General features: G+C 30.6%; 1 protein-coding gene across 3 annotated transcripts in view; it reads right to left on the bottom strand.

Annotated features, from left to right (window-relative positions):
* LOC135132665 (extracellular serine/threonine protein CG31145) overlaps positions 1-13,768 on the bottom strand; it is a 431,251-nt gene that overhangs the window by 17,255 nt on the left and 400,228 nt on the right. The window lies entirely within an intron of this gene.

Genomic DNA, 13,768 nt, shown 5'->3' with positions numbered 1-13,768 from the left:
TCAATTCAACTTCTCCCTTAATTTAAATTTTTTGATTTTTAAGTTTTTCGGCATTTCAATTTCTCGATACTCGAATTCTCAGTTATTTTAAAATCAATTTCTCGACTTTTCGATTTTTTTACTTTCGATATTTCGTTGTTTATATATTTAGATTTTTGGATTTTTGATTTCTGGAGTTCTCGATTTTTCGATTTTTTGACTTTCCAGAAGATTTTTTTATTTTTCGAAAATCGAATTTTCAATTATTTTACTCTTCGTTTTTTAAATTTCTCGATTTTTCGATTTTTTTGACTTTCCGATTTTTACGCTGCTTTTTTTCTAATTTTCAATTAGTTGAATATTTGATTCACGAAATTTTCGATTTTTCGATATTTCAAATTTTCGTCTTTTCGTTTTTCAATTTCCGATTTTCAACTTTTCGATATTTGGAATTTTTCGATTTGTGCATTTCTCGATATTGGAATTTTCGATTTTTTATTTTTCATGTTTTAAATTCCTTAATTTTCCAATTTTTCGATTTTTCATTTCTTCAATTTTCAATTTTCCCAATCTTTGATTCGTTTCGAAATTTCGGATTTTTATTTTTTCGCTTTTTCGACATTTGAATTTTCAATTTTTTTTAAATTCAGTTTCTCGATTTTTCCATTTTTCGACTTTTCTACTTCCGGTATTTCGTTGTTTGTGTAAGTATTTCGATTCCTGGATTTTCAAAATCTCGATTATCCAATTATTGTTTTTTTTTCTTTTCGATTTTTCGACATTACGATTTTCGATTTGTTCATTTCTCAAAATCGGAATTTTCAATTTTTGAACTTTCGTTTAATTTCGTATCTCAATTTTTCAATTTCTCATTTCTTCAATTCTCCATTTTTCCAGTATTTGATTCGTTGAATTTTCATTTTTTCGATTTTTCAATATTCAAATTTTCAATTTTTTTAAATTCAATTTCCCGATTTTCGATTTTTGGATTTTTCAATTTTTCAAAGATGCTGGATTTATTGGTCTTTAGTTCAAGGGCAAGGGAAGTTCAGTCGAAGTAACTGTCTACCGGTTTTTTGGCATTGGAAGAGTTCACAAAAAAATTGCATCATATTATTTCTAAGTGACTCACCCTGTATATATTTATACTGACATTAAGGTTAAAAATAAACTCATTGCGGTTTGGTAATAAAAATATTACGACTTTTGACACTAATTTGTCGTTTTTTTGGTTGCCTAATTTTTTTTGGCCAATTTTTTCTGTTCTGTTTTTTTTGTCGGTTTTTACTTCCTAAGCATAAGCCTAGGAAGTATTCTAACAGGATCGACCTGGCAAACGGTTACTTTCAGGTTTTCTTCATGACCCCAAGAGTAACAAAAATATTAGGTCTTCTGTTTCCGTCTGTATGTCTGTTCGAATGTTGGCAAGGTTTATGTGCATTTTAGAAATATTGCGTACGAAGTTAAAGGCTAATAATTTTTTTTTGGTCTATTTATAACATAACATATAGAGATACAGGAAAGCTACCAAGAGCGAGCGCAGCGAGCTCCGTTAATAGACCTCAAACTCCTTAGTCCATCACGCATATCTCAACGTAGTTCCGCGTAATTCCGGTCGTTCTAATCATAAACAAACCCCGCCCTAAACCGCCCCCTCCGGAAGCAGGAGCCCGCCATAACTTTGTCATTTTTCGCGACAAAAGACCGAAATTAAGTTAATGCCTTGTACTCGATCATCATAATCTCGACGAGGAGCTAATCTCGGCATCCATTCAACGTTAATCAGTCATTTCCCTGCGAAGTGGCAACGTAAAAAAGGGTTCTAAAGCAGGCGAAGGGCGCGAATGGGGCTTAAAGGGCGACTGTTTAGACGCCGCATGCATTACTCAGGAACGCAGATTGGCTACTGTAATATGCACGGACCATCAATATTAATACTTTATCTCACAGGTAAGATCCTCTTTACCGCTCTTGTTGTTTCCAGCGCGATTTCCTCCCCAGAGCCGTAGGAAATTGCTTCCGCGATACGCAACGCACATTCTTAACGCAGACATATTGGGGAGATGCTGCCCGAAGACTTAATTTCCACGGATTGCGGATTATTGTAATGGATCGCGCCTGAACGCTGAGAAATTTTTAATAGGGACTGCAGGACGAGATGGGAGCGGGGCGCGAATTTGGAAATCCGGGAAAGGCGAGAGTTTAGTAGTGGGAAGACGGTGATTTATGGTGACCTTTCGAAATAAATACTAAAGTTGGTATTATTGGCAATTCTAGGGCTTCGATTACTTGTATAAAACATCAAAACGAATTTTTTGTCAACCTACGCTTTTCTCGTGATCTTAAGTAACATGGGGGTTAAACAATAGATGAGATAGGAAAGATCTACAAGGGGTGTGTTGTAACGTGGCATCCTTAGGAGCTTCCCCAACGCCGTCACTGCGATCTTAACTCAGACAAAGCAAGTTATCAACAACGCATTCTCCACAAATTCACTAATTATCATTCAGAACGTATAATCAATTTAGTAAACAAAGCTAACTAATATATTTGGCAATTATTTTCTAGTTGCTTGGGCCTCAAATTACGCCGTTTAGCGATGAATAGGCGAAATCAGACTTGTAAATGCACAGAGTGTATTCGACCTAAAGCTTATTCGCGATGTCATTTATAAAAACAACGAAAAACGATGGTACAAGAACAAGTCCCTGAAGCATTCTAGGCGTGACGCTAAGGAAAAAACATGTCGCCGCTTCATTCATTATTTTTTTTTAAATACCTTGTATAAGCAATTCAAAAAATATGGACGCATTGATAAACCACAAGTACAGATTTCTGAAATTTCTGAACGCGTAAGGTTAATTCAATTTTTCTTTACCATCTACTTGATCTCCACAACATATTCATTTTTTATAAAATAAATCTTATAGTACATTAATCTAAACAAACAAATTACGATTAGGCTTTTTTACAGCCTAGGTTCTATTAGTTCCCATTCGACTCTACCGAAGAACATATACTTAGCCCCGCCCACCCGCCCCGCCTCCCTTTCACTGATTAATTTAATTTGCTCTGATTGAAAGATGCACCTTAGACTGAACAGAAACAAAATTAGTCTTTGGAATGAGAAGAGCGCGGGTGGGCGGAGTTAGCACTTGCTAAGATAAGACTGAACAATTTTAAGAGTAGTCATTGGAGTGAAGAGTGGGCGGGTGGGAGGGGCAATTGTTTTCTTATAAAACTCTGAAGAAAAAAGTAAAACTCAGCCCCGCCCCCAGCCCTTATCCATTTCACTGACTTATTTTATTTGCAAAAAATGGGAATTGAATTTTAATTTGATAAGCGGTAGAAACTAGGACTTAAAACAAAGTCAAAAGTGGCCCCGCCCACCCAAGCCTAGTAGGATTTAATATTGACAGATAATAGAATCTAGGATATATTTTTTTAATTTTATTTTTCACTAAATTTTCATTATTTTTCGAAAAACTACATTGCCGTCAGGGTTTACATTTAAATATTAGAAAAACACATAAAGTAGACACACTTATAGACTCCGCCCGTCTTTCCCGGGCTAATGAAACGATTTAATAAGGTGGGTGGAGCTTGTGCTAGTGGGCGGAGTATCTGTTATATTGTCTTTTAAATATGATTTCCCCGTCTGCTATGCTACTTTAATACCAGTTTAATACCTTTTAGATACCTTGGATGGATTTGACTAAGATTCTAATAATAATGTTGTCAAGTTTTTATTATACACTTTTTCGTTTTTTTATTTTTGATTTTTCAATTTTACGATTTGTCGACTTCCAAATTTTCCAATATATCAATATTACAATTTCTCATTTTTCCATTTTTCATTTTCTCGCTTTTATATCACAATTTTTTGTTTTTTCATTTCCTTAATTTTTGTTGTTTCTTTCGATTTTCCAATTTTTTGTTTATTCAGTTTTCAAAATTTTCAGGCTAATCGATTCCAGTTCGTCGATTTTCCAATTTTTAAATTTTTCGGTTTGCAATTTTTCGTTAAACTTTAGATTTCTCAAATTTTCGACAGTTTTATACTTCGATTTCCTAATTTTTTTTCAACTTTTCGATGTTTTAATTTTCCTTTTTTGAAAATTTTCTTTCTTTAAATATTTAAATTTTTTTATTTGTCGATTTATCGTATTCAGATGTTTGGATGTTTTGATTGTTCAATTTCTCAATTTTTTTCTATTTCTCGATGTTTCGATTTTTCAGTTATCCGATTTTTCAATTTTTTTTAAATTCTGGAGTTTCGATTTGTCGATTTTTCAGTTTTTCGATTTTTAAGTTTTAGATTTTCGAATTTTTCTTTTATGTTTGGATTTCTCCATTTTTTAATTTTGCGATATTTCAATTGTTCAATGTTTTAAATTTTAGATTTTTCGATTTCTGGATTTTTTGATTTTTCAGTTCTTCAGTTCATCCATTTTTCAATTGTTAAATTTTTCACTTTGCAGTTTTTGGATTTCCAGTCTTCCGATTTTCCAGTTTGTTTAATTTTAAATATTTCTATTCAATAATACATTTCTTTTTTTTTTTTGATTTTTCACTTTTTCGGTTAAGATTTTTCAAGTTTTCATTTTGTAATTTTTCGTTTTTTATTTTTGATTTTTCAATTTTACAATTTCTCCACTTCCAAAATTTTCAATTTTTCGGTTTGCATCAGTTTTTCAATTTGGCAATTTTTCAATAATACAGATTTTCCTTTTTCGATTTTTCAGTTTCTCAATTTTTAATTTTTCCCTATTCCAATTTTTTGTTTCCGATTTTTATTTTTCATTTTCCCGATTTTTTAATTTTCACTTTTTCGATTTTATATCACAATTTTCCCTTTTTTGATTTCCTTTACTTTTTGTTGTTTCTTTCGATTTTACAATTTTTCCTTTATTCAATTTTTCAAATTTTCAGGTTTTTAGCAATTTTTCTTCAAATTTTCAAGTTTGATTTTCACTTCGTACATTTTTTAAGTTTTTATTATACACTTTTCCGGTTTTTTATTTTTGATTTTTCAATTTTACGATTTGTCGACTTCCAAATTTTCCAATTTTTCAATATTACAATTTCTCATTTTTCCATTTTTCATTTTCTCGATTTATTTTCGTTTATTCAGTTTTTCAAATTTTCAGGCCAATCGACTCCAATTCGTCGATTTTCCAATTTTTAAATTTTTTAGTTTATAGTTTTTGGGTTCCCACCCCTTTTTTACTTTTCGGATTTTCAATTTTTCGTTAAACTTTAGATTTCTCAAATTTTCAACAGTTTTATACTTCGATTTCTTAATTTTTTTTCGACTTTTCGATGTTTTAATTTTTCTTTTTTAAAATTTCACAATTTTTTTCTATTTCTCGATGCTTTGATTTTCGGATTTCCCGGTTTTTCAATTTTCCAGTTTTTTGATGTTTCGATTTTGCAGTTTTTCGATTTTTAAGTTTTAGATTTTCGAATTTTTCTTTTTTGATTCTTTGATGTTTGTATTTCTCCATTTTTCAATTTTGCGATGTTTCAATTGTTCAATGTTTTAAATTTTAGATTTTTCGATTTCTGGATTTTTTGATTTTCCAGTTTTTCAGTATTTCTATTATATATATATTTTTCGATTAATAATGTTGTCATTTATTAACAATATCATGAGTAGTCACTAGAATAAAGAAGGGGCGGGTGGGTGGGCAGGACTATTGCTTGCTTATAAGACTCTGTAGGAAAAAGTTAAACTTAGGCCCGTCTACTTACACATTCTGTTATTTTTTTAATTAAGAAATAAATCTTAAGGTAAATAGTATAATACAAAATTTACTACTTATTATGGATTTTTTTTACTTTTTTCACGTCCTAGACCCAATTAGTTTCAACTCCTACACGACAGAACTAAATAATTAACCCCGCCCACCCACCCCGCCTCCATTTCAGTGATCGATTTTATCTGATCAAAATGACGGTGGATCTTATACTGAACAGAAATAAAATTCGTCATTAGAATGAAAAGTCCGCGTATGGGCGGGGCTACTACTTGCTAAGATAAGATTAGTTTTGGGAAATCTCTCTAATAAAATATACGGTAGGTGGGCGGGACTAGTACCTGCTGAAAAATAAATAAGATTAGCCATTGGAGTGAAGAGGCGGTGGGTGGGCGGACAAGCTAACCTCAGACCCGCCCACCGCCTTTATCTATACCACTGACTTATTTTATTTACTGTAAACTGAATTCTAATTTAAAAAGCTGTAGAATTTAAGACTTAAAACAAAGTCAAAAGTGGCCCCGCCCACCTACCCCTATTCCGTTTGGATCACTCATTTTATTGGCTCTGCAACGGAAGTTGGATTTTATATTGACAAATAATAGAATCTAGGATGATACACTTTTTTAATTTTATTTTTCACTAAATTTTAATTATTTTTCGAAAAACTATTTTGCCGTCAGCGTTTACATTTAAATAATAAAAAAACACATAAAGTAGACACACTTATAAACGCCGCCCCTCATTCCCGGGTTAATGAAACGATTTATTAAGGTGGGTGGAGCTTGTGCGAGTGGGAGGAGTATGCTGATTTAATACCAGTTTAATACTTTTTAGTTACCTTGTTCAACAATTTATCTATTTTCTTACCAACGGGTCAATGGATTTGACTAAGATTATAATGATAATGTTGTCATTGATTAACAATATCAAGAGTAGTCACTAGAATAAAGAAGGGGCGAGGAAACCCAAAAATCTAGAAACGTTAAAGTCGAAAAAAAACTAGTGAATCGAATCGAAAAATTGGAAAACCCAAAAAATAGCAAAATCGAAAAGTTTTGTAGAATCGTCAAAATTGTAAAGTCGGAAACTGCAACATTGAAAGATCGAAAAATCGAAAAAACGAAAATCCGAAATTTCGAAAAATTGAAAATTTAATGAATCAAATACCTACTGGAAAAACGGAAAATTGAAAAAATGAAAAATTGAAGAATCGAGATATGAAATTAAACGAAAAGTAAAAAATTGAAAATTCCAATTTTGAGAAATGAACAAATCGAAAATTCCAAATATCGAAAAATCGAAAGTCGGGAAATTAAAAATTCGATGAATCAAATAATTCGATAATCAATAATTGAAAAAGGAAAAATCGGAAATCTGAAACATCGAAAACCGATAAGTCTAAAAATCGGAAAGGCAAAAAATCTCAAAACCGAGAACTCGACAAATCAAAAAATCGAAAAGAAAAAAAAACAAAAATTCGAAAACTAGATTTCGAAAAATCTAAAAATCGAAATGTACAAAGAACGTATGACGTATAAGGTTTAAAAGTCGAAAAATGGAAAATCGAGAAACTGAATTTAAAAAAATTTGAAAATTCGAAAAAATAAAAATCTGAAATTTCGAAAATAGACAATTTGGAAAATCGTAAATTCGAAATATTAAAAAATCGAATCAAATTTGGAGAAATTGAAAATTGTCAATGGATTTGACTAAGATTCTGATAATAATGTTACTATTGATTAACAATATCTAGAGTAGAGACTAGAATAAAGAAGGGGCGGGTGGGTGGGCAGGGCTATTGCTTGCTTATGAGACTCTGTTGAAAAAAGTTAAACTTAGGTCCGTCCACTCACACGTCCTAGACCCTTCCACACGACAGAAGAAAATAATTAACCCCGCCCACCCACCTTAGTACTAGTACTTGCCAATATAAGACTGTATTGTTTTAGAATTTGTTATTATAGCAAACTGACAAACAAACCACATTTTTTAGATTACTTTCTTTTTTCCTTCGTTTCTGAGGTAAGCATTATATTTTTCTAGTATATGTAATTTTTTTTTTGTTGCAAAGCGGATTCATATTCATTATATGTAAATACTATTTACCACGTAAATTCTTAAAGTGCTGTTTTCCAATTGTTGATGGGGACGTTTACACAAATTTTGGCTAGTGTTTTCCCATCTATATGATATTCCTAATATGTATTTAAAATTTGACAACAATCGGTCCGGTAGTTTCTGAGATTATCTGTCTAATATAAAAACGGCAGACAGACAGACAGACAGAAACGAGGGACCTATTTATGAATACTAAAATCATTCATAAATTTTTTGAGTCAACCTCTATAAGTAAATATAAAAACTATTAATTCATTGACAAACCACAAGTCTAGTTTGGATAAGAACTTAAGGCGGATTCATAAACCACAAGTACACGTTTTAGTAATTTTCTTTAGGCGACTTATATTCTTCACGTATTTAATCTGCTATATTTCTTCGTCTGACAGCGAAATCCCTACTCATAAAAAATTATTGGCTGGCTTATGATTTCATAATACATTTATCACGGCTTCGCAGGATTTAAATTTTATCAAGAGTGGACGCTTTTTATCCTTCATTTCCTTTCCTGTACGATGACACTTATCCGGAATACTTTCATACTCCAACTCTTGTAACGAAATTAACACGCCAGAGTGACGAAAATCTCGTCACGTTTTTTTTTGTTACCTATCTACCAACCTAAAAAATCAAACTTTTCCACACTCAACTCGAGCAAACAGTTACACATTCCTCCGCCAAATCCCCCGCCCCGGTCTAAATATCGCCCTCCGGTGCTCGCAAACAGGAAATTGACTTTTATGAAACGGTGTAGTGTTTATTCAACCCAGGGGCGGCTTAAGACCTTATGCATGTTTCAGTCGGCTGTTTAGGGGTCCCCGGCGCTAAACTCGCCTCTCGTCAAGACAATTATTCCGATCCGGAGCTCGTAAATAAATTGCGATACGTCGGCGGGAGCATCAAAGCTGCGCCGAGCGCTAAAAGCTCCTCGAAAACTATTATAAATGGTCCGAGATAAGCACTCGCATTGAAAATGATGAAAAGGACGAGATAGAGCCGGACGGAGCTGCACGCGTGCAACTTTTATGCGGTGCTTGTGGTGGCGGCGGCGGCGGCGGCGCGCTCTCTGTTTTATGGAAAGCCGGCAAAAATTCGATCGCCAACGGCCGGATAAGATCAAAAGGTCAGGTAAAGGAGCTTTCGATCTATCGAGTTAAAGTTCAATTATTTAGGCAAGGCGTAATCCGGCGGAAAATTCATGGTGGAAACGGTGTTCCGGGAGGGGATTTATTGGAGGCGCCGGCGGGAGATGCATTTTTGCCTCCGGAGCGTGAACTGGGGAGGTGGGAGTAGGGTCCGGTTGGGGAATGGCTGGATTCGGGGGTTCTAAAACATTGTGCTTAATCACACTGATCAACATTATATAAGTATTATTATTCTCAGACATGTGTACTCTATTAAAAAATTGGTGGAAAGTTATTTCGACGGAACTTCCCTCGCAACTGAAGTGCAGCCCAACAAATCCCGTTTCTTTGAACAATTATGGAAATTTTTTGCGATTTTTCAATTCTTCAGTTGTTCATTTTTTTGTTTTTTCAGTTTTTCAATTTTGTAACTCTTGAATTTTTCAGTTTCTAGATTTTGCAATTTTTCGATTTGAGTTTCTGCAGTTTTCAATTTTTTTAGTTTTTCGTTTCTTCAGTTTTTCGATTTGCAATTTTCCAACTTAAAATTTCTCGAGTTTTCAAATTTTAATTTCTCAGTTTTTCCATTCTTTAATTTTTCATTTCTTCAAATTTTCAATTTGCAGTTTTTCTTTTCGCATGTAAACTTTATAATTTTTTGTTTTTTCAACGTTAATTTTTCAATTTTTCGGTTCAGTTTTTATAATTTTTTGTTTTTCAGTTCCAATTTTTTCAGTTTCTCGTTTCTTCAGTTTTTCGATTTGCAATTTTTCAGTTTATTTTTTTTCTTTCTTTAATTTTACGATATACAATTCTTTGAGTTCATTTTTCAGTTTTTCGATCCCTACTTTTGGATGTTTCAGTTTTTATATTTTGCAATTTTTCGATTTGCGTTTTCACGAGTTTTCAAATCTAATTTTACAGTTTTTCGATTTATCAATTTTTCATTTTTTCATTTCCTCAATAATTTTTGCAATTTTTAGATTCGGTTTTTTACTTTCTTTATTTTTTCGATTTTTCAGTGCTCTGATTTTCTAATTTTTTCACTTTTAGATTTTCGTTTCCTGTTTTTCAATTTTTCGTGTTTTCAGTTTTTCAATTTTCCAACCACTGGATGTCTCAGTTTTAAGGTTTTGTAATTTTTCTATTTACACTTTCACGAGTTTTCAATTTGCAATTTTTTATTTCGGTTTTTCTTTTTTTTTGGGTTTTCAATCCTCTTATTTTATCATTTTTCTTTTTTTCGATGTGAAATTTTTCAATTTTTGGCTTTTTCAATTTTCGGGTTTTTAATTGTTGGATTTGTCAATTTTTGATTTTTAATTTTTTGTTTGCAATATTTCTAGTGTTCATTTTAAATATGCAATAATAATAATTACAAGTTTAAAATTTTTTCTGTTTTTCAATTTTACAATTTTGTAATTTTTCCATTTTTCCATTACTTCATTTATTCGATTTTTTAATGTTTCGCCTTTTGTTTTTTCAGTTTCTTGATATTCAATTTTTAAATTTTCGATCTGTCAATATTCCAGCATTTTGGCTTTACAATTTTGACGATTTTATAATTTTTAGATTTTACAATTTTTGGGTTTTCCAATTTTTCGATTCGTTTTCGATTTTTCTTCTTTCCAATGTTTGGATTTAATTTTTTTTTTTCGATTTTTCGTTTCTTCAGTTCTTCGATTTTTTTTATTTTCTCAAGTTTCCACTTTTGCGATTTTTTAATTTTTTGATTAATTATTAATTTTTCAACTTTACAAAATTGTAAAATTGAAAATTCACAAATGAGAAAACGCAAAATTACAAAATGAACACTTTGAAAAATCTAAAATTTGGAAATCAAGAAGTTGAAAAATTGAAGAAAATACTCAAAAATTGAAAGATTAAAAATTAAGAAACTCGAAAATCGAAATATATATTGTAAAGTTGAAATATTGAAGATTAAAAAAATCGGAAAATCGAATATTTGAGAAGTCCAAAAATTGCAAAATTGAAAAATTTAAAAAAGGAAAATCGAGAAATTGACAAATTAGAGACTCACAATTTGAAGAATTGAATAAGTGAAAAATTATAAAATCGAAAGAAACAAAAGTTTGTGATATAAAATCGAGAAAATGAAAATTAAACATCGTGAAAATGAAAAATAAAAAACAAGAACTTGAAAAATTGTAATATCGAAAAATTGCACATCGAAAAATCAAAAAATCTGGTCGAGAAATTGAAAAATTGATAAAATTAAAGTAGAAAAAACGAAAAATTATTAAATCGATACGTTGAAAAATGCGAGGAAACGAAAAAACAAAAAATTGTGATGCCAAAAAATTGGTCGAAGGGAAATAATTACAGGTTTTTCGGAATATTATATGGTTTGATTTCGCGAATTCTATATATTTTTTTCATTTTTTAGTTTTTCGATTCTTCAATTTTCCGATTTTTCAATTCTGAAATTTTAGATTTTTGCATTGTTCAGTTTTTCAATTACATATTCTATTTTTTAATTTTTTGATATTTTAATTTTCAGCTTTTTAAAGTGTAGATTTTTAGATTTTCCAATTTTTTGATGTTTTGATCTCATTTCTCGTCGTTTCTGTTTTGGAATGTCTTAATTTTTCTGGTTTTAGATTCTTCAATTTTCCGAATTTTCAATTTTTCCAATTTTTAAATATAGAATTTATATTCTATTCCAATCTCGATCTTTCGATTTTTCGGTTTTAAATTTTTAGATTTTTCAATTTTTCGATTTTGACTTTTGACTTATTTTGTTTTCTCATTTTTTTATTCATCGATCTTTTAATGTTTTAGTTTTTGAATTTTTCGATGTTTCGATTTACCAATTTTTCGTCATTTCGGTTTTGGAATTTTTCAAATTCCTAATTTTTCAGTTTTTAGATTCTTCGGTGTTTCGATTCTTCACTTTTCCGACTATTCAATTTTTAAAGTTTTTATGACTAACAGAACAAAAGTTTAATTTTTTGTGTTCTATTTTTTCGACTTTTAAGTTTCTACATTTTTAGTTTTTCAATGTTTCGTTTGAAAAAACGAAAAAATATCAAATGAAAACTTCGAAAAATTTAAAAACTGGAAATCCAGAATTTGAGGAACTGAAGAAACGAAAAATTCAAAAATTGTAATTTTTCGAAATTTCACTAAATACTTTTTCTTGTAGATTTCGGGCCGCAGAAGTCATTGCCGCTTTCATTTCTTCGATAACTCCAAGGGTTTTTCCAGAATCGTCCTTTGAAATATATAAAAATATGCAAAATTTTCGACCAATTTTTAACAAAATTTTCGAAATTTCACTAAATACATTTTCTTGTCATTCTCGGGCCCCAAAAGTCATTGCCGCTTTTATTTCCTCGATAACTCCAATGGTTCTTACAGAATCGTCCTTTGAAATGTATAAAAATATGCAAAATTTTCGACCAATTTTCAACAAAATTTTCGAAATTTCACTAAATATTTTTTTTTGTAGATTTCGGGTGGCAGAAGTCAGTGCCGCTTTCATTTCTTCGATAACTCCAATGGTTCTTCCGGAATGGTCCTTTGAAATGTATAAAAATATGCAAAATTTTCAACCAATTTTCAACAAAATCGAATAATTAAAACTGAAGAAAGGAAAATTTGAAAAACACAAAAAATTATAAAATCTAAAAATTATAGAATTTGCAAAATTGTAAAGTCGAAAACTTCAACATTGGAAAATCGAATAAATCAAAAAGTATTAAAATTCAGTAATTGAAAAATGTTTCCACAGTGAAAGACTTTAAAAAGTATAAATATTTTTACATATTTAAAATTAAAACCAGAAAAATTGCAGACCAAAAACTGAAAAAACGAAAAATTGATAAACGGCAAACGAAAATATAAAGTTGAAAAAAATATAAAATCAGAGCACTGAAAAACCGAAAAAATAAAGAAAATAAAAAACCGAAACTAAAAATTACAAATCGAAAAATTATTGAGGAAATGAATAAATGAAAAATTGAAAAATCGAAAAATTGTGAAATTACATCTGTAAACTCATGAAAACGCAAATCGAAAAACTGAAAACTATAAAAATGAACTCGAAGGGTTGTACATCGTAAAATTGAAGAAACAAAAAAAAAATAAAAAATTGAAAAATTTCACACTTGAAAAAGGAAAAATTATAAAATCAGAACGTTGAAATTAATAAACCGAAACATTGCAAACTAGGAAACTTGAAAAATGAAAGACAATAAACAAACGTAAAATTGTACTATCAAAAAATTAGTCGAAGGTAAATGCACATATTCAAGATTTTGCGAATTTTATTTTTTTTATATTAACCCTTATGAGTTAAGATAAAAACATGTATGTTAAAAAATTTTACAATGACGTCATCATTTTTTTGGGAGGGGATAAATGAATAAATTTTGATTAGCGATTTACCATGATGACGATAACCTTAAAATGTTAACAAGATTTCAGGCCATTTAGTTTTCATTTTCTGAGTTAAATTGCAAAGTGTTACACAATTTTGATTTTTTTTGTAAAAATCTGGATGTCTATAGGGTCAAAACTCAACACGGATTCATACACCACAAATGCAAGAGTATCTTATTTTATGCAAATAAAAGAAATTTGTTATTGTAAATTTTGAAGACGATGTCATCAAACAGTTGGTGGGGATGATTAACCAATTTTTAGTTAGGACGAGAGGAAAAAAAGAGCGAATGGTACTTGAAGGACAATGATTGAAGAAGTGAAAGAGTTCAAGTGTGGAGTACAGGAGAAGAAAATTCGGCTGGGACGAACGAATCTTTT

This window comes from Zophobas morio, unplaced genomic scaffold (genome assembly GCF_036711695.1).
Source record: "Zophobas morio isolate AGI-343-1 ecotype UQ-CSIRO unplaced genomic scaffold, CSIRO_AGI_Zmor_V1 ptg000021l, whole genome shotgun sequence".
NCBI lineage: Eukaryota > Metazoa > Arthropoda > Insecta > Coleoptera > Tenebrionidae > Zophobas > Zophobas morio.
This window is presented reverse-complemented; position numbering and strand designations above follow the sequence as displayed.